Consider the following 19669-nt stretch of genomic DNA (forward strand, 5'->3'; position numbering starts at 1 on the left):
ATTAAGGAATTGCAAAACAAGAGCAAGAATTCTATACCTGCATTTGTGTCTCTGCTGGATTCAGTGGGACTTACTCCAAAGTAAGTGTCTGTAGGATTGTAGCACCACAGCACAATGCTAACTATGTCTATTAGAAGTAAACCCTATTGACTTCAGTAAGGCTTACTCCCTGGTTAAGTGGAGTTAGGATTGCAGCCTTAGTATTTTATTATATTGTAGATGCCTTGGGGGCAGCTGTTAGGTTGCTTTCTGGCCCTTCATATAGATTTTTCTATGCTAAAGCAGTCTGGAATGGGATAGACGTCGTTAGTGCTGGATTTTATTGAACTTGTCCAGTGAACTAATGTTGTTCGGATTTTCTGCTTATCCGTTAACTCTGTTACTTCAAGCCACATACAACTTTTATAAGCGACTTTTTATTGCCTGGTGTTTTAGAGTTTTTTTAGTATTCCTGTTTTTTTTTTAAAAAAGGTACCAGTAGTGTTGGGAAGGAAAAGGATAGAATAATTAGTAGCTATTGAGCAGAGACAGTTTAGGAAGGGCTATTTAACATAGCAAACACCTTATTCCCAAGTGGCGGAAATACCATCAATGGCACCATCTAATGTCATATCTCTTATATGGACTTGAGAACGTTTCCAAGAAGTTGCCAGTCCTTCTGAGACATCCTTCAAGTATTTTTGTGGATACCCTGATTGGGCCTGAACGAAGATAAAGTTAGCAAATTTGCGCTGTAACACCCCCCCCCCAAGCTCCTTTGCGCCACCAGCTTTCTGCCTTGTTCGGCCTGTTGGTCACCAACTGCTACTGAAATAGGGCAAACATGTCCATCACATCAGTCAGTGAGTCAACAACAACTGGTATTGTCAATTACATCTATAATTCAGATGCCGCTGCAGAAAAAGGCCCTTGGAAGCCAGCTACTTTGCTATGAAAGGTGAGGGGATTCAGAGAAGAACTTCTGAAGAAGATCCGGATTCACATCCACATTAAAAGTACATTGCTTTCCCCCACCCCAAAGAATCCCAAGAACTGCAGTGTGTCAAGTGTGGTGGGAATTGTAGCTCTATAAATTATAGTTCCCAGACTCCTTTGGTTGAAAGCAGGCGTTTTAGATGTATGGTGTTCTTGTGGCCATTAGTGGGCCCATACCTTTGGGGAAACAGTCTTTCTCCCTCCAGTTGACATAACGCCAATTATTTACTCAGTCGTAAGACTCCATTGAGAGTGGATGGGTCTGGGACCACACCTCCACCCCCAAGCACTAGTAGACCCTCCAAGTCTCCTTATTTTCCAGGGACAGTCCCAGATTTAAAGAAGCCTTCCTGGTTTCTGTCCTTGGGGTGTCACTATTTTCATTGGAGAATTGTTGGAGGGTATGGAGATATGGAGAGATGAGCGCCGCAACCCCAGAGTCGTTTGTGACTGGACTTAACTGTCAGGGGTCCTTTACCTTTACCTTTATGGAGCTACCCGACCCCTGAGTCAAGAAGATAAGAAACTATACAACTATGCAACCTTTAGAAGACACCTGAAGACTGTCCTGTATAGGAAAGTTTTTCAGTGTTTAACTATGGTTTTATATATGTTGGAAGCTACACAGTCAAAATTGTTGTTGTTTTTATTGAATATGACATTACTATTTTCATTGGAGAAATGCTGGAGGGTATGATGAAGTTTATACAGAGCCTAGGACTTGCCAATCAGAAGGTCGGCGGTTCGAATCCCTGCGACGGGGTGAGCTCCTGTTGCTCGGTCCCTGCTCCTGCCAACCTAGCAGTTTGAAGGCATGTCAAAGTGCAAGTAGATAAATAGGTACCGCTCCGGCGGGAAGGTAAACGGCGTTTCTGTGTGCTGCTCTGGTTCGCCAGAAGCGGCTTAGTCATGCTGTACACCGGAAGCTGTACGCCGACTCCCTCGGGCAGTAAAGCGAGATGAGCGCCGCAACCCCAGAGTTGGTCACGACTGGACCTAATGGTCAGGGGTCCCTTTACCTTTACCTAACCCAAGGTACCACTGTATCTATTGTGCCATGGGTGCTGACTGGGCCTGATGGAATTTAACTGTCACAAGATGACAGTCTAGTGATAACCTCAGATTACAAAGCTGAGTGAAGTCTGACTGTAGTGCTTTGACACTAGATGGCAATGTTGGTCTTTAGGAACAGCATTTCTATTTCTCTCTCCCCCTCCCACCCATTTTCTCTGTCTGAAAATTTGGCACAGGCAGATAACTTAGAGATTTCAGTTTAGCTGCTTTGTGCCTGCCACTGTTATCTCCAGCCGTCCCCCTCCCGGGCTCTTGTAAACTCTTTGTAAGCCCTCAGGCTGTTTTACAGATAAAATGTGGAAAAGGGGGGGAGGAAGCCACAACGGCTTTCATTATCACACCTCTCTAACAACTACAGCTTTTGCCTTTCTTTTCAAATTGGATTTTACCCCGATTGTCTGCAAAATAAAGCTTGAGCCTCCAGACTGACAACTGGACTGACATGCATTAATGGCAAGCTGCAAAAATAAAATGGAGCCTGGTGCATTTGAGATGCACACAAAGGGGCCAGCGATGTCTGCTTGGGCTGCTGTGGAGCTGTTAGAGTCGTGTACCGATTCAAGGAAGACCCTCAATAGGGCTGTTGGTGGCTGTCTAGCACAGCATTTTGTCAGGGTTGGTGCTTGCGGTACAGCAGGTGATGTAAAGGTCTTTCCCAACTTGGCAGGAGCACCTGGGATGGCTAGAACAGCCTTTGTGCTCCAAAGGAGGAGGATAAGGCTATGTTCTTCTCTGCGTTTGAGGCAGCCGTGCCTCTAAATGCCAGTTGCAGGGACTTGCAAGGGGGGGGGGAATGCTTTTGCTCTCAGTGGCTGCCTCACTGCCTGCGTGTGGGCTCCTCGTAGGCATCTGGGTGACTATTTTGAGAACAGGGTGATGGACTTAGTTGGGCCTAGGGCCTGATCCAGCAGAATCTTTTGCTCTAAATGCTTATGAGGCTTCTTTCTTTTGGAGGTTTTTGGCACAGGAAGGTGTACAGGGTCAGAGTTAAGTGTTGGGGAAGTATTCTGGTTTTAAAAATTAAAAAAGCCTGTTCTTAATTTAAGGGGTTTACGTTGTCCACACACTTTGAGTCTCCCGTCACTGTAGAGGAGAGAAACTGGTTTTTATTAAAGTGAAACCTAAAATTCCTAGGACATCTATCTATATCTATCTATCTATCTATCTATCTATCTATCTATCTATCTATCATCTATCTATTTTGCCTTTCTCCACAAGGTCCCAGGATGGGTCACAGCAATGCAAAAACACATTAAAATCAGTATAAATGGTTTCTGGGTCTGACTGATATCCTTTTTTTCTGAAATGAGGAATTACAACTTTCTTGTTGCTGTTGAAAACCTTTCTTTTGACTGAAAACAAGATTCTTACCAAGCTGACTGCATGGTTGGGTCCCCCCCCCCCCCGCAGTAAACTAGCTTTATCTCTCTGCTCACAAGTGCAGCTTGTTTTTGTTTTCACCTCCGGACTCCTTTTTAGCGTTTCCAGGTTTCATCTGCTTAGCGAACATCTGGATTGTAGATTATTCATCCTCTCCCCCCTCAGACATGCAGTTTTTGCCATTCTATTGCAACTTGAATTTCATTTCTGTCCTAATGTATAGCTTCCTTAGTTGCCAAGGTGTTAATCTTCTCCCCTTTTAGTATAATCTGCACATTTCATCAGCCTCCTGACTCTACCCCTTGGTGCCGAAATGCTGCTTTTAAAATAACAATAGGGAAAGGCGATTTGTACTTGCAGTAGATGCTGCAGGTCATTTAAGCATAGTCATTTGCCCTGAGCGCCCCCCCCCCCAAATTAAATTCTAAGGTGTACACAAATTTTCTGCATAGGAAGCGCTTCAGCATGTGAGAGCATACTGCATTTTTAAAAGAGAGGAAGATTTGAGTGAGGGCTGTAGCTCAGCCTAGACAATACGAGGCTTTATGGTTTGACTTGGTAGAAAGGAGCTTCTTGTTAGGAGAAGAGCTGTAGTAGCTCAGTGGTAGAGCACCTGCTTTGCATTCAGAATATCCCAGTTGTTGTTGTTGTTGTTGTTGTTGTTGTTGTTGAATAATAATAATAATAATAATAATAATAATAATAATAATAATAGAATTGCTATACCACCCTCCATCCAATTTAATGAAGAAATAATACTGTGGGTAGGTGGGTGGGTGTTGGCTGTTTTGTTCCTATGCTGTGTATTTTTGTGTGTTTTATATTGTATGCCGCCCTGCAATCCTCGGATGAAGGGTGGTGTAGAAATTTAATAAAATAAATAAATAAATTTCCAGGTAAGCTGCACGGGGGGGGGGGGGGAGGGACACGACGGCCCATTTCTGAAATGCTGGAGAGCTGCTGCCAATCAGTGTTGACAGTGCTGAGCCAAACTGGCCAATTGTTTTGTTCTGTAGAAGGCAGAATCCTGCTTTCCTCCTGTTTTATCACTTTAGCCTCATACTGGCATTTTGTAGTGTATCAAAGGTATACCAGTGAGGATTAGGCATCAACCCAAAATATGCAGGGGTCTCTCCCTCTGCATATAGTCCCATTCCCCACATGTTTGTGGATTACTGGGGGTGGGGGGTGTTTCTTCCCTATCCATCAGTCTTCTGTTAAGGGGAGGAAGGTATTAGTTGAGGAATCTGGGAGGCCTGTTGCGATAACAAAACAAACAAGAGATCAGCGATAAGGTAGAGCCTCTTTGGTACATAATTACCTTAAACGAAGGCCTGTTGGAGTCTAATGTCGGTGTGTGTTTTGATGTGCTCTGTGGCTCCCTGCTTCGCCACCCCAGGCCGACATTAATTCCCAGTGATGGCATGCTGGAATGACAGACATTGTCAGGAAGGGGCAGTGGGGAAACTGTGGTTTGGAACGGACAAGTTCCCCTGTTATTCTTTGTGGCAGGCAGCGAACTTGTCCATACAGCCAGATCCTCTGTCAAGACAAATTTAAGAATCTCCTTCAATGACACTCCCAGGCAAGCTGACGACTGCCTCAAAGTCACCTTCCTTTCCCTGTAAATGATGTGCCGTGTCTCTTTGCCGCTCCATCAGGCGGAGGAGAGCCGCTTGTTGCCTGCCGCCCCAATCCTGCAGGATTAAGCTGCAGCAGCGCAAGAAACCCTTTGTTGCTGCCTTGTCGCTGTAAAGCAGAGCTGGGGGATCTCAAACCCAGGGGCCACACAGACATACAGCCCTTGTTGGCTTCTTTCCACGCGGGTTATTGCTGCTTGGAGGAAGAGGGGAGTAAAAAGGGAAAGGTGTTGGTGGTGGTCGTGAGCTGGGTTCTCAGGGCCGAAATTAGGCTTTCTGTCACCCGGGTCAAAGACCCAGTTTGGCACCTCCCCCCTGAAGTGTGTTTGCATACATGCATACAAATGCACACACACACACACACACACACACACACACACACACACACACAGCCCTCAACACATTTATTCATAAAGGGCATAAAAAGTAGGCAGTATATCATTTGAATACAAAGGAATCCTTAGAAGTATTATGACTGTATGACCAAAGGGAAAAAATGAGCATCCTTTCCAGTGAAAGCAAATTGTTTGTCAAAAGTAGAACTTCCATGTGCAGCAATTGTCTACACGAGGTCAGGTTTTGAATTGGATTTATTTGGTCACAGGATCATCATTTCCATAAGATCAGCCAAGACCTGCTGGTTTCCTTTTAAAATGTAGCCCTAAGACTTGTAGCCCTAAGGATTAGTCCTTGTTTTTTGTTTTTTGCTGTGATTCTGAGGATGCCAAGTTCAGACATTTGGGCTATCTGTGTGTTGCATCAGAGCCTTTTTTTGGGAAGCAGTACTGTGTTAGGAAACTCCGTTTCAGAGGTGGCCTTGAAAGAGCCTTTGCTTCCAATACTGTATTAGTGAAACAGATTTGTGGTTTTTGCAGGAAATGAAAAAGAAAAATTCTTCCTGGAAGCATCTCCTGACGTGATTACGATGGCTTTTTATCTCTCTTTAACTTGCCCTGCTCTCCGTGTAACACATGAATAGGGGGAGCCCTGTAGATGCTTTCTGAAATTAACTAATGGCATATGACATGACAAGGGTGTCTTCTGCCCCCCCTTTTATTTTTTTAAAAAAACAAGATTAAGAAATCTCCTAGGGTAGCAGAAATCCCCTGGAGATGCTATTAACTCGTGCTAACCACACCTTTGAAATTGCTTTATTGCTTTAATAACGAGGAGGCGAAAAGTAAGCGGGGTGGGGATGCGCCACATTTATTATTTATGCCAGTAAAAGGTTACCATTTTTTCTAAAGACTTCAGCAAAACAGGAAAATGCCTCGTATTTACTGCATCATCTACAGCATCTATAAACTCCCCTGTCCAGCTTGGCATGGGGCAAATTAGCAAATCGGCTTCCTTGACCCTTGTAGGAAGGAGCATGGCTCAGCGGTGGAGCCTCTGCTTCTCATGCATAAAGTTTTAGGTTCAGTCCCTGACACCTGCGATAGCTCAGTCAGTAGAGCATGTGACTCTTAACCTCAGGGTCATGAGTTTGAGCCCCACTTTGGGCAAAAGATTCCTGCATTGCAGGGGGTTGGACTAGATGACCCTCCTGGTCCCTTCCAACTCTGCGATTCTACCTCTAGGTGATCCTGGGAAAGACTCCCTGCATGAAACCCTGGAGAGGCACTGTCAGCGTGCACATCACTGAGCCCAATGGTCTGAGTCAGTATAAAGCCATTTCCTGTGTTGTTTTGTGTCAAGCTGGTGCTCAGGTGCTTTCCATGCACTAGGGAACCCGTTTTAATCTCTATCTCTAGTAAAAACAATCAAGTGGCAGCTGATGGCCATGGCATCTTCACAGAGGGCCTTATAGACAACACTGTGCTGTGTTGCCTGGTGTGGTCAAAGGCACCACCCAACATTCCTGGTTGAAAAGGATCCTTCCTTCTTTGGAGCAGCTTGCTGTGCTTTGTGGGTAGCAGAAGCATTTGGCTGGGGTTGCCTCCCAGCACAGTTCTTCAGCATAGCACATTGCACAACCAGTCTGTGGCACAGTTGTTACGGATGAGCAGGGCTGTCTTAAGCATATGCAGCGGCGGGGTGCAAAGATCTGCCCAGTGGGCCCCCCCAGGTTGCCCAGTCCCAGGTGTGCAAGAGGGCAGAGCCAGCCGGCCTTCTCAGCATCTCACTGGCTCAGTCACCCCTGAACACGTGGCGCAGAAGAACCTGCTGTGGCGCTCCGACCGACGGGTGGGCTCTTCCCCAGACTCAACTCTCAGACCCTGGACTCTCGGCCTGGTGCTCCTGAGAGTTCAGTGCCCGGGTGCCCCACACCCCAGCACCTAAGGCAGCCCTGTTCATCAGGTGCTCTTGGTCTCCCAGAGTAGCCAAATGCTATACGTTATTTGTGCCAGCAATAATAATAATAATAACAACAACAATAATAATATTAATTTTATTATTTAGCTCCCACCCATCTGTCTGGGTTTCCCGCCCAGCCACTCTGGGTGGCTTACAGCACATATAAAAACATAGTAGTACTCAACACTAATGTCTCATAACAGATGTAACTGATTTGTAAGAAAGACAGTACAACCTGAAAAAAAGAGACAAGGTTTGTACTTTTGTAAACCAAGAAAATCTTTAATAAAAAAACAAAAACAAAAATAGTTAAACGTCAAACATTAAGAACTTCCCGACACAGGGCTGCCTTCAGATGTCTTCTAAAAGTTGTGTGGTTCTTTATCTCCTTGGCATCTGATGGGAGGGCGTTCCATGGAGAGGGTTCCACTGACAAGAAGGCCCTCTGCCTGGTTCCCTGTAACTTCACTTCTCACAGTGAGGGAACTACCAGAATGCCCTTGGTGCTGGACCTCAGTTTCTGGGCTGAACAATGAGGGTGGTCCCTCCTTCAGGTATACTGGGCCGAGGCCATTTAGGGCTTTAAAGGTCAGCACCAACACGTTGAATTGTTATACGGTCCTGGTGGCCACTCCCAGTCACCAGTCTAGCTGCCACATTCTGGATTAGTTGTAGTTTATGTGTCAGCTTCAAAGGTAGCCCCACAAAGCCCCACTGCATTGCAGTGGTCCAAGTGGGAGATAACCAGAGCATGCTCCACTCTGGAGAGACAGTCTGTGGGCAGGTAGGGTCTCAGCTGGTGCACCAGATGGAACTGGCCCTGGACAGATGGAAGGAGCTGCCATTTTTAACCGTAACTGTACCTTAAGCTCTCAGTCAGGAGTGATATACCAACCTCAAACCAGAGCGCTTCTGGGTCCTTGCTATATCAGATGATATGAACACTCCACTCCACTCTCTCAGGACAAGCACCTCATTCCCTTCCTCATTTTGCTGCATGCATAAATCCTGGCTGAATCGGTCTTTCACTGTCTGGGCCTCTGTGTCATACTTGGTGCCATGGCAAGTGCAAGGTGAAATTGACTTTGAACTTAGCTAAGTAGAGGAGCTTCCTTAATGGGCAAGACAATAAAAGTGGTGTTGCTTTTTGCTTTTTGCTTTTATGTATTTATGTATTTATTTGATTTAACAATATTTTTATTACACTTCATCAACCAAAACCTCTAAGCATTTTGCAATAGTATGAAATGGTACGAAAAGCCATAGTGAACCCCAAAATCAAGGAGCGAGGTCGCTCTCCCTTCGGTCATATTCTTAATGGAAGCCATCCATCAGGACCAAAGCCAGGTGTGAATCCAGATTGGAAACTTGTTTTTAAAAGCTTGATTTTATTAGTGTTTTCTTATGAATACTTTATGTCTATACTTTATATGAACCAGAGGCTTTTCTTGACTAAGCAGTATATAATTCTTGTTAAAAAAAATGAATAGTTCGTGTCACCCATGAATACTTGCAGCTGTCCCACCAAGACAGATAATTAACATAGTGATAATCTATAAGATTTTGTGATTTTCTTTTTTCCCCTTTCTTTTTTTTATTCACATAATGTACATTCTTTACAACAGACAAATCCAAAATAAAATCATATATAGCAAAACCATAAGTCTCATGTTTTCATTTACACTGATCTCCTCTCCGATACCTTTACTTGCTACTTCTTGCTACTTCTTCCTTATTTTAATTCCTTATTTTAAGTCTCTTAAATCCTATGCCAGTCTTTAACAATTTCAATTAATACTTTCACCTCCCTCCCCCACAACCCAGGGCTTCCCTCCACTTGTGTGCAATCTTCTTTACCTACTACAGTAGTGCCTCGCAAGACGAAATTAATTCGTTCCGCAAGTTTTTTCTTCTTGCGAGTTTTTCTTCTTGCGAAGCACAGTTTCCCATAGGAATGCATTGAAAATCAATCAATGCATTCCTATGGAGACCGTCCGGGGACAGAGGGGAAGGTGCGCGCCTTCCCCTCTGTCCCCGGACCTGTTTAAAGCAAGGGGCGGCGGGGAGAAGATTGCTTCCCCTCTGTCCCCGGAGATTGCGGGGCAGGCAACGGGGAGAAGCAATCTTCTCCCCGCCGCCCCTTGCTTCAAAAGAGGTCCGGGGACAGCGGGGAAGACGCGCTGCGCTTCCCCGCTATCCCCGGAGCTTGCGGGGCAAGCTTCGTTTTGCGAAGCAAGCCCATAGGCAGATGCGTCTTGCGAAGCGGCTAAGAAAACGAAAAACTCCTTCGTCTAGTGAGTTTTTCGTCTTCCGAGGCGTTCGTCTTGCGGGGCACCACTGTATTATTTTTGTTATTGTTGCGTTACTCACATTATTCGTTATTCCATCCTTAATATAATATTAACCTATTTATACGTGGTTTTTTCCCTTGCCATACAAATCGGGATATGTCCTTTTTCCATTTTTCAAATCTATCATATTTACTGATTACGGGAATCATTTGGAATAAAAAAAGTATTTTTGGTAATATACTCATTTTGATTGTAGAAATTCTCCCCCACATTGATAATTTTAATCTCTGCCAAGTTTCTAATTGATTTCTTATTTCCTTCCAAGCTTTTATGTAATTATCCTCGAACAAATTAATATTCTTCATTGTTATATAAATCCCCAGATATTTTATCTTTTTTACAATTTGCAGGCCACTTGTTTATTCTAAATTCTAATCTTTGTTTTATCTTTATTTAATTTGAATCCTGCTACCCTTCCAAATTCTTCCATCTTCTCTAACAATTTATTTATACTATTTATCAGATTTTCCACCATTACTATCATATCATCTGCAAATGCTCTGCTTTTGTACACATTCCTGCCCAATGTTATACCTTTTATTTCCTCTTCATTTCTTATAACCTCATTTAATACTTCCAATGTTAATATAAATAAAAGAGGAGGAAGTGGGCACCCCTGTCTTGTTCCCTTCTGTATGGGGAAATATTCTGTCATCTCACCGTTAATTACCAGATTGGCCTTTTGGTTTTGGTATATTGCTTTTATTCCATTTAATATCAATATTCACAGCTCTAATCTTTCCAATAAGGGACGCGGGTGGCGCTGTGTGTAAAACCTCAGCACCTAGAGCTTGCCGATCGCATGGTCGGCGGTTCGAATCCCCACGGCGGGGTGAGCTCCCGTCCTTCGGTCCCAGCTCCTGCCCACCTAGCAGTTTGAAAGCACCCTTAAGTACAAGTAGATAAATAGGTACCGCTTTATAGCGGGAAGGTAAATGGCGTTTCCGTGTGCTGCGCTGGTGCTGGCTCGCCAGCTGCAGTTTCGTCACGCTGGCCACGTGACCCGGAAGTGTCTCCGGACAGTGCTGGCCCCTGGCCTCTTAAGTGAGATGGGCACACAACCCTAGAGTCGGACACGACTGGCCCGTACGGGCAGGGGTACCTTTACCTTAATCTTTCCAATATTTTCTCAAGAAATCTCCAGGATACGTTATCAAAAGCTTTCTCAGCATCAATAAATACAAAAGCTGCTGTTTTCCCTGGAGTCATGTCTAGGCATTCGATCGAATCAACCACTAGTCTTACATTGTCACACATCTTCCTCCCTGGTAGGAAACCTACTTGATCTTGATTAATATATTTATTCAAAACTATTCTCAATCTTTGGGCCAGAATATCGGCATATATTTTGTAGTCATTGTTGAGTAGGGATATAGGTCTATAGTTATTAATATTTTCTTTATTTTTGTCTTGCTTTGGTATTATGATAATATGTGCCAAATTCCACGACTCAGGGGTTTTCCCTTCTGCTATAATGCTATTTATAAGTGATTTCATAGGGGTTGCTATCGCCTCCTCCATTTTTTTGTAATGCATTGCCGTGAGCCCATCTGGGCCTGGTGCTTTGCCCCCGCCACTTAATGGATCCAAATGGTTTCCAGAGAGTGGTAGGGGATGCTTTATCCCATGTTGATGGCCTTTCAGCTGATTCCCTGGTGGCCCGCTGGAATGCGGAGTTAACCAGGGCTATCGACTGTCTGGCTCTGAAGCGCCCTCTCCAATTGCATGGAGCCAGGACAGCTCCGTGGTTTTCTTCGGAGCTGAGTGCGATGAAACAATTGCTGAGACGGCAAGGTGATTGAGCGCGTGGTTGCTGAACAACTCCAGGCACGCCTGGAGGATGTGGACCATTTGGATCCCTTCCAATCGGGATTCAGGCCTCATCATGGGACTGAAACTGCCTTGGTCGCGCTGGTTGATGATCTCTGGCGAGCTAGGGACAAAGGTGAGAGTTGTTTCCTAGTTCTGCTGGATCTCTCAGCGGCCTTTGATACAATCGACCATAACATCCTTCTGGACCATCTAGAGGGGCTGGGAGCTGGGGGCACTGTTATACAGTGGTTTCGCTCCTTCCTCCTGGGCCGTGTTCAGAAAGTGGTGGTGGGGGATGAGTGTTCAGACCCCTGGGCCCTCACGTGTGGGGTGCCTCAGGGTTCCGTCCTCTCACCCATGCTTTTTAACATCTATATGAAGCCGCTGGGAGAGATCATCAGGGGGTTTGGACTGGGTGTCCATCAATATGCAGATGATACCCAGCTCTACCTCTCTTTCAAATCAGAACCAGTGAAATTTGAAAGAGAAATTTGGAAATTTGTAATCTCTTTATTGTATTTTTCTCTCTATGTCTTTATTTCTTTTTTCTGTACTCTATAAACTTAATAAAAATATTATTAAAAAAACAAAAAAAAACAAATCAGAACCAGTGAAGGCGGTGAAGGTCCTGTGTGAGTGCCTGGAGGCGGTTGGAGGCTGGATGGCGGCTAATGGATTGAGGTTGAATCCTGACAAGACAGAAGTACTGTTTTGGGGGGACAGGGGGCGGGCTGGTGTGGAGTACTCCCTGGTCCTGAATAGGGTAACTGTGCCCCTGAAGGACCAGGTGCGCAGCCTGGGAGTCATTTTGGACTCACAGCTGTCCATGGAGGCGCAGGTCAAATCTGTATCCAGGGCAGCTGTCTACCAACTCCACCTGGTACGTAGGCTGAGACTCTACCTGCCCGCGGACTGTCTCGCCAGAGTGGTGCATGCTCTAGTTATCTCCTGCTTGGACTACTGCAATGCGCTCTACGTGGGGCTACCTTTGAAGGTGACTCGGAAACTACAACTAATCCAGAATGCGGCAGCTAGACTGGTGACTGGGGGCGGCCGCCGAGACCACATAACACCGGTCTTGAAAGACCTACATTGGCTTCCAGTACGTTTCCGAGCACAATTCAAAGTGCTGGTGTTGACCTTTAAAGCCCTAAATGGCCTTGGCCCAGTATACCTGAAGGAGCGTCTCCACCCCCATCCTTCTGCCCGGACGCTGAGGTCCAGCGCCGAGGGCCTTCTGGCGGTTCCCTCATTGCGAGAAGCAAAGCTACAGGGAACCAGGCAGAGGGCCTTCTCGGTAGTGGTGCCTGCCCTGTGGAATGCCCTCCCATCAGATGTCAAAGCGATAAATAACTACCCGACATTCAGAAGATATCTTAAGGCAGCCCTGTTCAGGGAAGTTTTTAATCTGTGATATTTTAGTGTATTATTGGTTTCTATGGAAGCCGTCCAGAGTGGCTGGGGAAACCCAGCCAGATGGGCGGGGTACAAATAATAAATTATTATTATTATTATCATTATTATTATCATTATTATTATTATTATTATTATTATTATTTTATTTTGCTTTTGAGATTGCTTCGTGCAGTTCATGCAAAGATATTGGCGCATTTAAATACTCTATTTTTTCTTTCCCAATCTTGGGTAGCCATTTGTCCTGTAAATAATTTATAACATCTTCCTCTGTTTCCTTTCCCACTGTATATAATTTACTGAAGTGCTATATAAAACATGTGTTTATTTCTTCTGTATTATCTATATTTTTTCCACCTTCCTTTATTTTATCAATTTGCATTTCTTCCTTTCTCTGTTTTAATTGCTATTTCTTTTCTATTTCTTTTCTAATTTCTTCTAGCTTCCTCTCTCATATACTTTTCTTTCTTGCACTTTGCTGTATGTAATTTCAACCTACGCTTTGCAGATTGTTCTAATATTTGTATCCAAGATTTTGAGATTTTCCTTTCCTTTCTCACCTTCGTCAACGTGGCAAAGCAGCAAGTTCACTTCTGTAACTTAGTTTGCGGACTCGATGCAAAATTCAGTTGCTTGACTGGTATATGTGACTGTTTGCCGAGTGTTCAGTGTCCATCTCAATACTTGGCCAAAGCTGCAGCAGCCTGAATAGATGAAGCAAATTAGCTGAAGCAAAGGGGGAGAGGTAGAGGTGTGTGTGTGTGTCTGTGTGTGTGTGTGAGAGAGAGAGAGAGAGAGAGAGAATGAGAATCTGGTAGAATTTCACGATGGATACTGTTCTGAGTCATGTCTATCTTGCAGAGAAGGAATATGCTGTTTAGGGCTGCCTTATCAGTATTTATCGGTGTAGGCGTTCTGCTCCGTGTAGCAGAACCCCAAGCTCTTTTTAAACCTTGACATCAATACAGGCAGTGATAAGATAAGACCTGCTTATCCTGTCCTGGCTATTCTGAATAAGATAAGCCCCCTTTTAAAAATCAAAACAAGCCTCAGAGTTTTTGCCCTGTGTGTGCTGGGCAAGCTCCAATCAGGCTCAGAGCCAACAAACTGAAGTCCCCCCAAACCAGCAGTCTGGGAGTCCTTAACATTGCTTCTGAGACCAGTTCTGTCAGCTCAGGCAGGGAGACTGCTGAGCAGTGAGGTAGGCGCTAAACCAGCAGAATACCTAGTATGTCCCAATTGCCCAACACCAGGAACACACACTCTAGATTCCACAACTCCCCTTCCCTGACCCTCAAGTCTGTCCTGATGCTGCACCAAGTACCCAGGTGGGCACAGCTGGGTGAGACCAGCTCCACCCTGCTCACCTGCCCAAGTCTCAGTGATACAGACCAGATCAGCCTCTCCGCATCCATAATCAGATAATGGATATGAGAGGTCTTACTCAGAGCTAACCTGGCATTCAGCAACAGCAGCTGCAGACCTGAGGGCTGGCTGATGGGACAGCCACAATTTCCCGGGTTGGAAAAGGGACTGGCACATGGCACAGTCAATGCCTGTCCCGTGTGCCCCTTATCTGGCCTGCACCCTCCACACCATCCCTCCCTTTGCCCAGAAGCACTGTGATTTGGGTCATCCTGCTCTACCCAGCTCCTCTCTTTTCCAAGCACATCCTAAGTCCATTTATTTAAAACTACAACCTGCCCCTATTTAAGAAAACACAAGATTTTTTTTTAAATTTAAACATTTTAATTCCCCTGGCTTCTTCAGCAGCCTGCCTGATCTTTGCCTCTTGGCCCCCCTCCTCTCCAGCCTCCACTTCTTCCTCTAATTCTGGACTGCCTTCTGCCACTGCCTCTTCCTGCTCACTAAAACCTGTTGCCTCTTCTCCTTCTGACACCTCCCCCTCCCAGTTTGCTCCTCCTTCATTCTCTGAACCACTCATCATTGTCCCACCACCAACCCCCAGCCTCTGAGCCATCTTCCTTTGGTGGGGGGGGGGGGAGGGTTCCCCAGCTGGTGCCTCAAACCACTCCTCTGCGTCAATAGTGATAATACACAGTGTGGCCATTTAAAGAGTTTGTGTGGCACCTTTGGCATACTGTAGCATGGCTTATCCAAACAGAAAAAAGAATGGAGATGAATGAATGTGGAATGGCCTTTTTGGTGAGGAAATAATTTTGATTTTAATTAGGGAAGAAGAAGGGCCAAAGGGAAAGTGGAATGGTGGAGTATTTTCTCTTGCAAGGAGACAAGACTAATGAATTCACAGCTCTGGGAGATGACCTCTGAGCAGCGTTCTCCAAAGCGCTTGTGCAGAAGTGTTTTCCTTTGTTTAAAAAGTACAACAGCCTTGTATTTTTCTTTTTAAAAAAAACCACAGCAGAATGAAGGGGAACATCTGATGAGGGAGGCTTCAGGCCGTCTGTTCCAGTAGGCTCTAACAGTCTGCAGACACACCAGCACAGCTTTCCAAAAGGGGGAGAAAAGCAACACACATTTCTCTTTCTTTCTTGAGCTGGAATAGCGCTCTCTGTGTGTAAATAATGTCATGATGAAGCTTTGCGTTCTGCTTCCTCTCATCATGCTTCCCAGTATTCAAGAAGGAATGTGTGGGAGTGCATCTCAATCACTATTAGGGATGGGTGAATCTGTCATTCTCCGACCCTCATTTTCCCCAATCTTAAATTAATCTCTCTACAATTCCACATCATCTTGTACATTTTTTTTCTTCAGAAACACCTTACAAAAACTCACCAGCTTTTTAGCATGACTTTCTCCTAACATACACATTTTTGTGTGTGCAAATTTGACCAACATACAGTGGTACCTCGGGTTACATACGCTTCAGGTTACAGACTCCGCTAACCCAGAAATAGTGCTTCAGGTTAATAACTTTGCTTCAGGATGAGAACAGAAATCGTGCTCCGGCGGTGAGGCGGCAGCAGGAGGCCCCATTAGCTAAAGTGGTGCTTCAGGTTAAGAACAGTTTCAGGTTAAGAACGGACCTCTGGAACGAATTAAGTACTTAACCCGAGGTACCACTGTACACACTTTTGCAAAGCAATTTCTCAGTGTGTTTTTGTATGTTATTTTCACAAATACATACATTTGAGTGTGTGCTTCACCATTCCTATACAGTGGTACCTCGTGTTGCGCAACCTCCAGGTTACGGAATCTTTGGGTTACAGTTGCGGCAAACCCGGAAGTGGACTTGCTGCTTGCACATGCACAGAAGCAGTCCTCCGGTTACCAAATTTTTGGGATGCGGCTGGGCCTCTGGAACAGATCCCATTTGTAACCGGAGGTATATGCATTTGGTACTAGAGAACTACATCACAAAATTCAGAGAAGTGCAAATTTCAAACAAAGGCTGTGTTACAGTTCCAAAATTGTTACGGAAATTGAGGATTAGGGAGGTTTGGATTAAAAAGTGAACTGGATTGAATTTTTACCCTACCCTCGATGGAAGCATTTTTATTGTTGCTTTTGTTAGCAATCTGCAATCCCCTCAAACTTACCTGTCGGTTTTGTTGTTGCATGCAAATACCACCATGTAGCTCTTTTGGGGACTGGCTCTGCCCTTGTTTCCACCATATTCACAGCACCTGGTTCATTAGGATGCTTATTTTAGTGGGTCTTGCTGGGTGCAGTGGTCTCTCTTCAAGTATGTTGCTTCCCATATATATTCAGCCATTTTTCTCTATGGTTGTGGAATCTTAACATGGCCCTCCTCTCCTCCCCTACCCCATAAAGCTGTTCTGGTGTTATATTCTAAGCCATTGTTTCTACAGCTCCGGCATTGGGAAGGGGGGCACCCTGCTGAGCTGACAGCTGTGTCGCTTGAAACAATGGTGGGAGTTAATGGGCCAAAAGGCTCATCAGTGTTTTTCCCATTAAAAGTATTTTTAAAAATACATATAAATAATGTGATGACCATAACTTTTCTCTCTCCACTCAAGTATCGAGTAAATTATTGCTGCGTTATCCTGTTGTAAATGAGACCACAGGATCATAAACTTTTGTTAGTTTTGGCTGCTCTCTGGTTTGGCAGCCCATTAAACCGATCCAATATTAGTGCGAGTGCAGAGGTGCAGGCCCTTTTTTTGGGGGGGGGGGAGAGGCTGCGTGAGCTAGTGCGGAAGCTTTTGTCGGTCTGCCAAGTGAGGTGGCTATAATCTTAATGGCTTTTTGTGCATGTGTCTTTGACAGTGTGGGCCACAGACAAAGCTTGGATATGGATTTCAGATGCTTAGGTGCATGTGTCCTCTCTGGCTGTTGAACAGCCCCGTGAGCAGGTGGAGCAAGTTGTAGAGTGACAAAGACTGTGCCATTTGAAGCTGCCCGTGAAGGGGCTGTAGAGGAAAGGGATCATATAGGGAAGGGATCAGTGGCAGAGCATCTGCTTTGCAGGCAGAAGGTCCCAAGTTCAATCCCTGACATATCCAGGTAGGGCTGCATGATGGTCCCTCGTCTGAAACCTTGGAAAGATGCTCCCAGACAGTGTAATGAGCTTGGGGGGGGGAGGAGGAGGAGGAGGAGAAGAGGAGGGAGAAACCAGTGGTCTGACTTTATAAGCCAGCTTCCTATATCCTTTGATTATTATTTTTTACCACACCCTTCTTGTAGAAGGCAAGCATGTAAAGGGCGAGCCTGGATAGCTCAGCTGATTAGTAGAGCATGGTGCTGATAACACCAAGGTTGCAGGTTTAATCCCAGTATGGGACAACTGCATATCCCGGCATTGCAGGGGGTCAGACTGGATGATCCTCAGGGTCCCTTCCAGCTCTGCAATTCTGTATCAGCTAGATAGCTGAATTGGGTAGAGCATGGTGCTAACACAAGTGTTGCAGGGTTGATCCCTATAAGGGACAGCTGCAAATTCTTACATTGCAGGGGGTTGGACTAGATGATTCTCAGGGTCACTTCCAACACCTATTCTGTTCTAATCTAATCTAATCTAATCTAATCTAATATCGTAGTTCTGGGATTCTTGGGGATTTTTCTTCACATTACCCTTCTACTTTGAACCACTACATTCATCTGCATGTGGAACTCAGTTAGGGTTGCTATATTTCAAAAAGTGAAAATGAAAATCAGGACACAAAAGAAGTTGTTGAGCTCTCTCTCCCCCCCCCCCCGACATTTCAGCATTTTTGTCCCCACACACCGGTTCTGATGGCCTAATCCTGGCTATGTCCGGGCAATTCTGGACGTATGGCAACCTTACGATTAGTACCCCATAGTTCCCCTGTCTTGAGGCTCCCCTGTGGGGTTGGGCTGCTGGTGGTAGGAGGGAGCTTGTTTCGTCATCCCCTCGCCGCTGCTGCCGCCTAGGTGCCATGCAAATCTCCCTCCTCGTGTTGTAAAACACAGTCTGGTACTTGGAAGATCTAGTTAACATGTGCCTGTAGTAAAATGTGCCTGACTGAAATGAAATATGAAGTATAACTGCCTACCCCAAAGCATGCACTGCTCCATCATGTCCCCCCATCCTGCCCTCCCTGAATAAAATGCACACTGTGGGATGTGTGTGTGTGTGTATAGGTTGTTGTCTCCTATGACTGCTCCTTGTCTTCCCTTGGGAGGAGAGATATTATGTGTGTGTGTGTGTGTGTGTGTGTAGCCAGGGTGTTGACAGCTGGACATTGGGATTTCTCCAGGAGCTGCTGCTCCAGCTGCTTCTTGTTGGAGGAGTACCGGTAATCCTTGTGTCACTTGTCAGGATGTCGGCTGCTCGCCACCACAGTAATAGAGCTCCTGGGCGCAGCTGGTGAAAAGCCAACCTTTCCCTGTCATCTCCTGCAAAGTGCTCCAAAGGATCAAATGTTTCAGCCAGCAACGCGAGAACAACAGAAAAAACTGAAAGGGACCACGTGGCCCTTCTGCAAGAAAGGATGGCACTCACATCCCACTGGGTGACAGCGTTCCATTACCCAGGAAAAAGGGCCAGCCACCGCTTCTACCTTTTTGCTGGAAAATGGTCATTCGCAGACCCTGCTAGGAACTCTGATTTAGCAGCAAGTTTTCCAGCAGGCAACAGGGTCTGGGGTGGGGCAGCTCCATCACCACAGAGTTGGTTATCTGTTTGGTAGAGGAAAGGAGTATTTGGAGGTGCCTTTGTGGCAAAGAGATCTGCGCTGCCTGAGCACAAGCAAACAGGCTGACTCAGCTAATTGGCTTTGGCAGGTGGATCCAGTAGCTAACCCAGGCGAACTGAAAAGCCAGGCAGGGCAGTCTGTGCCCAGCCAGTTGGCAACCTCACTGCTAACAGAGACAAACTGATAAATAATTAGCAAGGTGGCATTCGTGTCCTATTTCACAAGTTCTTCCAGTGCTCATTACTCTGGGGCTGGCTCCGGTCAGGGGCTGTTTGGTGAGGGTTTTGCCGCAGCTCTTGAAAGTCAAAATGGACCTCGCGGAAGTGCCAGTAAATGAACACAAAATGAAAACAAGATTGCACCCAGATACATAAACAAACCGTCTACCAATGGGCCTCAAATTGCACGTATCTTGAATCCCGTGATACATGTTTTAGTTAAAGTACAGCAAAGGAGGGGATAACTCTGTAAGCCCGAGGGAGGAGAGACTCTTGTAAGGTGACCTCACTTGCAAGCTTTGCCAGCACATGTTAAAGGATCAGTCTGCACAGATTACTTTTAAGTGCTCTTTCAACAGCAGGTGCCAGAAGTAACAGAAGGTAACTCCTTTTCTTAAGCTTGCATG

This window comes from Podarcis erhardii, assembly GCF_964252035.2.
Source record: "Podarcis erhardii genome assembly, chromosome: 15".
NCBI lineage: Eukaryota > Metazoa > Chordata > Lepidosauria > Squamata > Lacertidae > Podarcis > Podarcis erhardii.